The sequence below is a fragment of the Phaseolus vulgaris genome, chromosome 1 (assembly GCF_000499845.2).
Source record: "Phaseolus vulgaris cultivar G19833 chromosome 1, P. vulgaris v2.0, whole genome shotgun sequence".
Classification (NCBI taxonomy): domain Eukaryota; kingdom Viridiplantae; phylum Streptophyta; class Magnoliopsida; order Fabales; family Fabaceae; genus Phaseolus; species Phaseolus vulgaris.
In genome coordinates this window covers 16184001-16196456 of record NC_023759.2, presented here as the reverse complement: position 1 = coordinate 16196456, position 12456 = coordinate 16184001, and positions in this window count along the sequence as shown.

Sequence of the window (12456 nt, the reverse complement as noted above, 5' to 3'; positions counted from 1 at the left end):
ACTTTAAAAAGTTTATATACTAAGATATTCTTACTTTTCTATCTTTTAAAAAATTTATATGTTAAAGACTCTCCACGTACCTTGAAAGTGGGAAAAATGTGCATTTGTCGAGAGTCACTACTCAGTTATATTCTAGAGGACTTTAAAAAGTTGTTTAAAGAAATTATTTTAACATGATTCACAATCTTGAGTATGTTCCTCAAAATTGAAGTGGATTTTTTAATAAATTTATATTGATTGGATTCACGTTTCTTTTATTGATAATTTTTTTTCTCAGTATTTTAAGTAAAAAATAAATTATATTATTTCATTAAAAATATTAATTTCCACTTATGAACAAATAACTTGATTATAGATTCTTTAAAGATGTTTGCACTTATCAACTTTCAATTTATGATTTTTATTCATAATGACAATTATTTAAACAAAAAAATCCCAAATAGATTTATGGATTAAAATAAAATATTATTACCCTAACATTAACATGTGCTTTAAGTAATTTAATAGTATAAATAATGAACAGCATCCGAACGTCAATATTTGATTGAGTTTGGACTTAAAAAACTAAAATTAAAGAAAGAATAAAATACAAATTTAAATGGAAATTAGAATACAACGGAATTATGTATTAGGTGGTATCATATCTTTTATGAGAAAAATCAGGTGAGTCAAGTTACAATTGAATCGTGGCATTTGAAATATTATACTCTCAAGTAAAAAGGAGTTGCACCCGGTTCTCGCTGGCTGACTTGGGTCGAGTCCCAGAGGGGGATTCTGAGCTAACTTTTTGTTGGTGTTGCTGTGAGATGCTTTAAGTCTGCAGTGAGGGGAGTTCCACCTATTCACAAGATTCCAACGATCAAGTCAATGACAGCATATGAATGAGTATAGTGTGTAGTGTATGGAATAACACTTACCTTTGTTCAGGGTCTTGAGGCCCTTTTATAGTACTCGTAGATCCTCCATTTAGAAGTTAACAACCTTAAAGATATTATATTAATATATCCTCTTTATTTTAGGGGTATAGGCAGAGCATTATCTCTGACTGTTTATTTTCGTTGGACTTAGGATAAATATGTATGCCTAACTGATTCGGTTACACATCAGTTGTTTTTATTTTTGTTGTTGCCTTATTAATGCATCATTGGTCCTATTATTGCTTTAAGCCGAGTTAAGTATTTACCTTCTTAAACTAATCGAGCCAGAATTATAGGCATAAGTGCTCAGGTCGGGCCCCGAACACGTCCAACTAGTACACACCCTGACTATCAATTATAAATTTTGGCCTAGTTGTAAACACTTGATCTAACAATTGGTATTAAAGCGAATGTCACAAGTTTGATTCCTAGTAGAGCAATTATTTAGGGGGAGATTGTTGTAGGTTGTACAACTAGGTTGGATGGATCAAATCACAATTAAATTATGGTGCTTTGATTGTTATGCTCTTAAGGAGAAAGAATTACACTCAGATTATCAGTTATAACTTTTGGTCTAGTGAACGTTTAATCCAATAAATTAAGGATAAGTAGAAAACCTTATATAAAAACAAGAGATAGATAAGGCTCGTGAGGAAATACAAAATGCATTCAATTTCCTTAATCATTGTGTTGATTGCTTACAATTATGTCTACTCTTCTTGAGAAAATATTTTTCCTACAATATACAAGAAGAAAATATTTTTCCACAATATATAATATTGTTGTGTGGAATCAATTCATGCCTAAAAAGTTGTAACATTGCCTTCATTATGTGACATGTGGCTGGAATATAAGTTGGCATTTGATGATTATAATAAGTATTTCCTTGATTTGTCGTGCTTCAACAATCTTTACATTTTCTTTTAATAAAAGCTTCCATGTTAGACATCACTATGCAACTTGACATCTCAGTTAGGCTGACACCTCAAGTAACAACAATCATTTGTCATCACATGAAAAAAGTATTATTAAAAGAAGAAAATAAAATACAAAAATATAGGAGGACTAAACCAAAACTCATCAGATTAACAAAAACGATACATAGGTAGACTATACCTATTCATAAAGAATTTTAAGAACATATTAGATAGAAGCCTAGTATACCAATGAAATGACTCTCTATGAATAAGTTATAAATTAGCCAACTTATCAACACACTCATTCCCTTCACGGAAAATATGAGAAACCTTAAACTTGATTTTTCCATAGTAATTAAGACAAGTATTTCATCGATTACGAAGCATCCAAGGAACATTTGTCCTAGCAATAAACGTAGCACAAATCAACGCAGAATCACATTCCAGCCAGACATTAGTAAGTCCAATCTTTTGAGCTTCCTCCAAAGCATACATAACTCCATAATATTCAGCAACCAGAGCAGTCTTAATGTCAAGAAACGCAAAGAAGACTCCAATAAACTCCCCCATACGCCCTCGGAAAATACCTCCACAAGTGGCAAGACTTGGATATCCCCTAACAGCCCCATCAGTGCTAATTTTAACCCAGCCTGGTGAAGGAAACTTCCATCTAACAGGAAGAGGACGAAGAACTTTACTAGTACGAGTATTAATACCAAAAAATTTAATCACACTAAAATCCATCATATCATTCTTCATTGAAGCTTTAGATGACTTTCCCACTAGACAAATTAAATCTTTAATAACTGAAATAGCCCTAGAAACCTCAATCTTATCCTGAAAATAAGCATAATTCCTCATACGTCATAGCATCCAAATAGAAAAGGTTATCACAACAAGCTTAATCAATTTAACCAAAGAACTACCATCACTCTTAATAAAAGAAAGAAGATCATCCTTATTAGAGAAATGAGAAGTAGGAAAAAAATTTCGAACCCAACTTCAAATATATAAAGCATTAGGGCATTCAAAAAATAAATGTTGAATAGATTCCTCATTCTTTTCACAAAACGTACACATAGAACAAATATGCAAACCTTTACTTTGGATATGCCGATCTGTAGGAAGCCGCCCATGAAAAACTTTCCAAAGGACAAGGGTTTTTTAAGGCGGGATATATGAAGACCAAATAAACTAACCCCAACCACAGGGAACTCCCGGTTCCAAGAAAAAAGTCTTAGCTGATTTAAGAGTAAACCGAACAAACTCCTATAAAGTCCAATTAGGAATATCCTGTTCCGCCTTAACCATGATATGACTAAAAAGATGAGGCATCTGTTGTAAAGACAAAGGATATTCCAATCACAACCTATCCAACTAAGAGACTACATCCGAAATGTTAACACCATTATGTTAGAATATATGGCCTTAAACAAGAGGGGGTGAATTGTTTATAAGAGATTTTCAAAAACTTTTGAAGGTTCAATGAAATTCTGTGTAGAAATCCATAAGAGGAATCAAGTTAGCCAAGAACACAAACTGTTTTAAAGCAAAACACAAAAAAACAATCGGTTGTTTCTTCGAATCAATCTGTTGTTTATACCAGATAAAACTTAAACAGCTTAAAAACAGAATTTAAAGGAGTTAAGAGAAAGAGAAATGCACACAAACAGTTTATACTGGTTCACTCTTACAACAAGAGCTACATCAAGTTCCCAGAAACCATTGGGTAATCCACTAAGCAATCAAACCAGATTACAAAACACCACACACCAAAGTAGTGACCTTGAACCCCTCAAGAAACACACTACCTTTGGCAAACCACACCAAGAGTATTGATCTTGAACACCTCAAGAACATACAACACTCATTGGCAATACAACAACAAAAATACCGAAGATGGAGAAAGGATTACACCTGATCAAAGAACAATCTAAAAAGAATACAATTGCAATCTTATTCCACTCTCTCTTGAAAATCCAAAGCTTGATGTGAATCTTGAAAACTTGAGATCAAATATGTCAAACTGAATTTCTCAAAACTGTTTCTTACTCTTTAGAAACATATAACAAACTATTTATATTTTCCAAAGATTGGTCAAAACATTTAATGATTGAGCGTATTCAGTTAGAAATCATTTAAAATAGATTCACCAATCAAAAACAAAATTTTGTTAGGATTTTCAAAGAAACAATCGGTTGAAACCACAAAATAACTGATTGATTTGGTTTGATAGTTTAGTCAACCAAGTCAAACAGCTTTCAACCTTTTTCAAAACATCTAAGAACAAAACAATCGGTTGATTCGACAAAACAACAAGTTGTTTTTCACTTTGTTGGAAAAGCATATAATTTAAAAAAAAAATTAATTCACATCTGTTTTAGATTCCACAAAAGAGTGGATCACACTTTAATCTACCCAGATCCCACCCACACACAGCAGCAACACCAGCCTTTCATCAAACACCTTGGATTTGGATTCTTCAAAGCACTTGATCACTCTTGATGAACACATTAGATAACCCTGCAATATGTGCTAAAGAAGTTGTAGAACATCATTTATCATTCCAGAAATTAATAAAAAAAAACTATATCAATAGTCTAAGAAGTATTATCAAGTATAGTAGAATAAAACTGCTTAATTCCAGGCCAAAGAGATGAGGATCTGTAAACCTTTTTAAACTCGTCTTTTGATTTAAGAACCCTGGCTTTCAAGAGCAAAGATCAAGACTTGTTGCTATAAGCAAAGTTCCAGGCAAGTTTAAGAAGATATGCATTGTACCGACCAGACCCCGGCGTTCACTAACCACTGGTAATGTTGGTGCCACGTAAGCGGGTCCCACGAGCAGCGCGGGTCAGTACCTCGCAAAGCACGTGCGCCAAGGAGCCGAGAGTGGTCAGACATCGGTTATCGGGATGTACCGACTTGCCACTAAACAGTGTGGAGAGACCGGGCCTCAGAGACCCAAACAATAGAGATGGGCCACGAGAAGTGAATCCCAGATCACACACTAGTTATCATTAAGGGAGAAGCCTAGATCACGAGTGCCCATGCATATAGAGTGGACGACACATTCAGGCGTGACACAAAGTATAAAAGCCACTGGAAGGATATGGCCAACAAGGGCCATGATCAGGGGTGAGTTGTATGCATGGCACGTGAACAGTTAGGGCACTCTCAGAGGTGGGTGATCCTAGAGATCAGGTGCACGAGGAGGCATCCAGGTGGTCATCCCATCAGAGGTCGCACTCCAGTTAGGGACCCCACGCGCTAGGTTGCCCTAAGAGTAAGGTAACAATAGTGTTGGGCCCGCCCATCAGAAAGGCCAATTTCAGGTAAACAGGAAACCCTAGTTTTTAGTGTATAAATAGTAAGTTAACAAACTTGGCGAGGTGAGAATCCTCTTGCATTGTTACACACACACAAGAGCAAGAGTATACAGTTTTTGGTGTTTCCTAGCCCTAGTACTGACTTGAGCGTCAGAGTGCAAACGACCGATAGGGCGCCCATTGTCTTTGTGTTTCAGGTGTTCCACGAAAAGCATACGCGAACGCAAGGACTCTAAACGTGAGCGTGACGTGGACGTACGAAGGTGTTTCGAGTCAACCGGCAGGAACATGCATTATTTTCATGGTGAAGGTTAATAATCTTCAAACCTCCATTCTCAAGGGGAGAACAAATCGTAGCCCAATTAACAGTAGCTATGCCTTTCTTCAGAATATCGCCAGTCCATATAAAATTTTGACACCACTGCTAAACTTGCTTAAGAAGAGAAACATGTCATTTATACAAATTAAAGCTATAGGATAAAATTCTCGTAATCACCATATTGACCAACTGAATCCGACCCATCATGCTAAGAGATTTACCTTTCCAAGATGCTAGCTTCAATTTGACTTTATCCACCAAAGATTGTAGAAAACGACTCTTTGGAGCACCAAAAAAGATAGGCACTCCTAAATAATTGAAAGACAAAGAATCATGACTACAAGAAAGAATACGTTGAATTTTGGTGACAAATCTTGTAGAATTATCCATGGTGAAAAAACTAATCTTAGAATTGTTAACATATTGAATCGAGAAATCACTATATATTTTAAGAAAAGTACTCAAATTTCTAAGAGACTCATTATATGCCCTACAGAAAACAAAAATATCATCAACATACAAAACATGAGAGGGAGTGAGAAAACCTTGCGAACCAGCCATATGTAGAATCTTCTTATCATTTACAAGTTTAGAAAGACCTCTAATGAGAACTTCCTCTGCAAGACAGAAAAACCTTGTCTAAGCCCTCTACTACAAGGAAAAAAAATTCATCAGACTGACATTTATTTTGATAGAAAGCATAGCAGATCGGAGAATAGTACTAATCCAACTGACAAACGAGGGGTGAAAACCAAAGTGTGTCGAAACTAATAATAAAAACTTCCAACTCAGCGTATCAAAGGCTTTATGAATATCAACTTTGTACGCCACATTACCTCCTCGAACCTTTTTAGATAGAATGTTAATAGTCTCTGAAGCAATACCAATAATACAATACATTTTCTTTTATCAAAAGAAACATCCCATAAATATCATCAAGTCAATATATCATGTTTTTCTTGAGACATATACTATTACCTAGAGTATTTCAATCTCTACTACTTGAATACTACTTGAATCCACATCTTTAATATTATCCTTAAGTTAATTTCTCCTTTAACAGAATGACTATAAGAATATTAAATAAGATTCATTCATTTGTTTTTTCACATTGTTAACTTTTAGCTCGAGGTAAAAATTAATACTAAAAAACAATTAGATTTATCAACGGATTATTATTCACATATCTAAATCTATAAGTAAATTTAGCATTATCTATGGATTATTACCTATGTGTAGGAAAATTTTGCATTACCTACATATTATTACACACGGATCTAAAATCGTAGATAAATTAAACATTACCTACAAATTCTTATTCACAAATCTTTATCTGTAAATAAATTTTACATTACCCATGAATCAGTATTGATAGGTAAATTTAATATTACTATTAATATTAATATTTTTATTAAGATTTGTAATAATATTAAGATATGCAATAATATTAATATTTATATTTATATTATTATAATAATAATTTATAATATTAACAACATTAAAAATATATATATATATATATATAATATTAATAGTATTATTAATATTAAAAATATTAAAAATATTTACAATATTAAAAATATTTACAATATTACAATATTAAAAATATTTACAATATTAAAAAATTTACAACATTAAAAATATTAAAAATATTAAAAAATTTACAACATTAAAAATATTTACAATATTAAAATATTTATAATACTAACAAATATTAATAATATTAACAATATTAATAATATTAACAATATTAATAATATTATATATTATTATAATATTAATATATTAATAATATTATTAATATAAATATTATTAATACTATTAATACTAATTTTTTATTAATAATATTAAGAAATTAAAAAAATTAATAATACTAATAATATTTATAGTATTATTAATATTTTAATAATAAAAATATTTATTTATGAAGGAAATTAATAATATTAAATATTATTAATAACAAATAATAAAAATCCTAAAACACATTAGCATACACGCATGTAAGTCTATTTTTTTTAATTTAATAAAAGAATATTTTTTTCGTAAATATTTACGTAAGTTAATTATATATATTTGAATGTAACCACCAGAATATAAAATAATTAAGAGTAAAACAAAAATATTGAATGTAAATTCTCGTTATATACACTATGGAAAACACATGAGTACACATGTGTATCTATTTTTTATTAAGATCGCAAAAGTTAAAAATAATTATCGTAATTATAAAAATAATTTTTTTATTAAATTTTATAAAATAAATATGTTCATAAAAATAATTAAAATATAAATAATTTTAATAATTTTATTATAGATAATTTTTTATTGTAAATAGTTAATTAAATTTAAAAAAGTTACAAAATATAAATGATAAAATAATAAAATAAATTATATTAATAAGGGTATACTTGGTAACATAGTATGTACACCAAAAATACACAAAAAAAAAATAGTTACAATAGTTATAAAAAGAATAATCTTTTTTAATAGTTAGAGAAGTTATATATTACTCATTATTATTAATATTAATATTATCTTAAATAATATTATATTATTATTATTATTAATATTAATATTAATAGTAATAATAATATTAATAATAATATTATTATTATGAATCATAATAATAATTATAATAATAATAAGAAGAAGAATAAGAATATTTATAATATGATTACAATTTTTTTGATGTAGCGGTTGTGGATTCTCTGTATGGAGCCTCAGTTCAATTTTCTCTTGTAGCAATTGGAAAAAAATGCACAGTTAGATTTACTTACTTAAATACTAACGTATGAAATGTTGATAATAATTATTTACTTTAACTATTTCATTTAATCTCACGTAGTTTTAGAATATAATCTCACGTAGTTTTACATATTCTAGATGAAAATGTCTAAAACTAAATTAGATAGTGTAAAGTATGAAGCAACTTTTAAGTTTCATGCAATGAATTGTTTAGTTATCTTTTTTGTAAACTTTTTTTTAAAGATCTTTGTATTCCTTTATAAATTCTTATGTATAAATTATATGGATTAACTTTTGTTTTTTCTTGGTATGTTGATTTAAGAATATCAATGTATAAAAAATATTATGTTATGTAAATGTTCGTTAATTTAAATTTTATCACTCACACATTTATTATTTATGTTATGCTTAAACTTTTTTTAGGGTGTTAGATTTATGGTATTAGAGCAAGTTCTTCCTTTGGACTCTGGACAATGTGATTTCCTCTTTAGTAATGTATTTCCAACTTTGTATTAAACTGTATATTGAGCTTGATCAACTCAATATGTGAAAATGTTGGTTGAAGATTATTGCTAGACGTGCTAGAAAATAAAATGCCTTCTATGTCTCTCAAGAGTTTGATAGAGAGACCATAGAAATGATGGTCAATACTAAACAAGCTCGAGCAACCACAAATTTGATAGATGGTAGCCCATCTCATTAGGGGAGTCAATCATGAGAATGATGAGACTGCAACCTCTAGGCTAACGGGCACTAATATTGGATTCTCGGAGTCTAGAAAGAAGTTATCATCCTAGTTCTGTGGAGAGTATGATTTTATAGTAGTTGAAGCTTGCCTCCAAGGTATAGAAGACATATTTGAGTAGCCCTTTGTACAAAGGAGAATAAGGTTTCCTATGCTACCTTATGTTAGAATAGGTGGCAGAAAACAGAAACAAGAAGGGGATGAATTTTTTTCAAAAGATTTTTGCAAAACTAGAAGTCAGATTGAAAATTATGATAAAATCAATTGATTGATTATTCTGTTCAACCGATTATAAAAGAGATATAAAATAGGTTTATATTAATTCAATCAATTGAAATACAGTGAATATCAAATATGCAATGAATTGAAACAGTAAAGATAGGGATAGGGAGAAATACAGACCTTTTATACTGGTCCACTCTTACCACAAGAGCTACATCCAAACCTCAGCCAAACTAGCTATAAGAATTCACTAAACACAAGGGTAACAAAGTTATACAATCAAGAGAATAGTTCTTGAACCTACAAGAGCTTTTACTCATACACACAAAACAACCCACTACAAATTAACATAAACACTATTTGAATCTGCTTAACCATAAACTTGAAGATGTAGAAAAAAGATTGATAGCACATGAGAAACAACAAGTAACACCAGTATTGTGCAAACTCATATGCTATGCAACTTTTCAACACAAAAATGATCCAAGAATAGAAAAGACTTTCTCCAAGATTTCAAAATCAAAACAATATGTTCTCTTTTATAATTTTTCGTAGCTTGAAATGTACAAATAAACATTTTTTATAAGTTTTATATTAAAGATAAAAATAGTTTAATCATTTAAAGCAATTCTGTAATAAGAACAGAAAAACAATTAGATTCATTGTTATTTTCTCAAAATGACAAACTGATTTATCTTAATAAAAGAAATCAACAACTTTTAAATAGATTCATATTTGGAAATAACTTGTTAATTTTACTAAACAGAGAGTAACAATTTTACAAATAAGGTCTTTTAAAAATAGAAGAAGATTTTAAGTAATTTTAACCTGTTGATACGATAAAACAATCAGTTAAAAATACTTATCAGCTTTGAAAATCAAAGTAGTTCTCGGAGAAGACTTGGATCATAATTTGGAAAGAAACAAACACAAGTACATAAAAATTTACCTAGACAGTGTCTTTCAGTCTTCAATATAAAATTTGGAAACATCAAATGAAGCTTTGATCTTTAAGGTCAACACCTTCATGCTCAAGAATGAAGTTAAAAGTTGGTGGAAGGAAGCTAAGGAACATCTTGTGTAACTAGGGACTCCCTTAACTTGGGAGAATTTCAAATTTCAAAATCTCTTTCTTGGACAAGTACTTTCGTTGAGTCTAAGGAACTTAAAAAAAAACTAAATTTCTTCAATTGGAACAAGGATAAATGTTAATTGGACAATATGTAACAAAATTTGAGGAATTACCTATATTTTCTAGATATCTCTAGTATCTTCTAGATAGGAGTCAAAAATCACTAAATATGAAACGGGTTACAACAACATATCTAGAGTTTGGTTAGAACTTTTTTCTTAATTGTATTTAGTGTTTTGGGTCTTATACTTCTTAATCAAGGCCCAACTCTCCCTGTACCTCTCTCCGACTTACCTAAGAAAATTATTAGGCATATTTGAAGATTTAAGAATCTTTCTTGTATTTTTCTCTCTCTTATGTTTTCATGTTCTTGTTTACAATCTTGAATTTTATATTTCATTGCATGAAATTTTGAATATTAAGAATTGATATCTCGTGAATTCATAATGATTGATTTAAGGTTCACTTAATTGCAAGAATAAGAAGAGATTATAATTTCATACAAGTTTTTTAATAAATAATCGGTTTAGTATAATAACTATTGAGATATTTTATTTTTAATACAATAAAAAACAATACTACAACCTTAATAGAAACATTTTAATTTTGTAAATTTTATTTAAATTCCGTTAATGATTAATATAATTGTGTAAAGAAAAATTAATGTTAGTATGTAATTAAAGTGAAAATAACCTATAAATTTTAAATTTACAAAGGGAAAAAACTTAGAAAATTATTTTCAAAAATTAATTATATATCACTACAAGAAAAATCCAATTTATCTACGGACAAAATCCGTAGGTAAATCAACATTACCTACGGATTACCCACGGAAAAAAATCCAAATGTAATGTTGGCGTCGGTAATTTACCTAAAGAAAACAACATTACCCACCAACTACAGGTGGGATTCGAAGCCAAGTCCAGATATGTCCATAGAAGCTTTAACCATTACACCAGTCAAGTTTTGTGGTAATGTTATGATTATTATTATATTTATGAGTATGATTACCAATATTAATATAATTAATAAAATAAAAATTAATAACATTCTTCATATATTTAATATCTTCATTATTATTAATATTATTAATATTGTTAAATATTATTAAATATTATTAATATTATTAAATATTATTAAATATTAGTAATATTATTAATATTATTAAATATTATTAAATATTATTAAATATTATTAATATTATTAAATATTATTAATATTAGTAAATATTATTAATATTATTAAATATTATTAATATTATTAATATTATTAATATTATTAAATATTATTAATATTATTAATATTATTAATATTATTAAATATTATTAATATTATTAATATTATTAATATTATTAAATATTATTAATATTATTAATATTATTAATATTATTAATATTATTAATATTATTAATATTATTAATATTATTAAATATTATTAATATTATTAAATATTATTAATATTATTAATATTATTAAATATTATTAATATTATTAAATATTATTAATATTATTAAATATTATTAATATTATTAAATATTATTAATATTATTAAATATTATTAATATTATTAAATATTATTAATATTATTAATATTATTAATATTATTTAATATGATTAATATTATAAATATTTATTAATATTATTAAATATTTATTAATATTAATAAATATTATAAATAGTGTTAATATTATTAATATTATAAATAATGTTAACTTTATATATATTTTTATTAATAGTATTTATATTATTAATGTTATTATTACTGATATTATTAATTTTTTTATATTACTAATATCATTAATATTATTATTATTAATATTATTTATATTTTTAATATAATACTAATTATATTATTTAAATTATTATATTAATATTAATAATATGTATAAATTAGTTATGATTATTATTATTTATGAATATGAATTATGATTTTTCATATTATATTAATATTTTTAATATTATATATATAATTATTATGATAACAGTTGGTAGGTAATAGAGATCCGTAGATAAAAGTTGATAGGTAATAAGATCCGTAGGTAATAGTTGGTAGGTAATGTTGAATTTACCTACGGATTCAGAATTCGTGGGTAATAGTTGGTTGGTAATGTTGAATTTACCTACGGATTC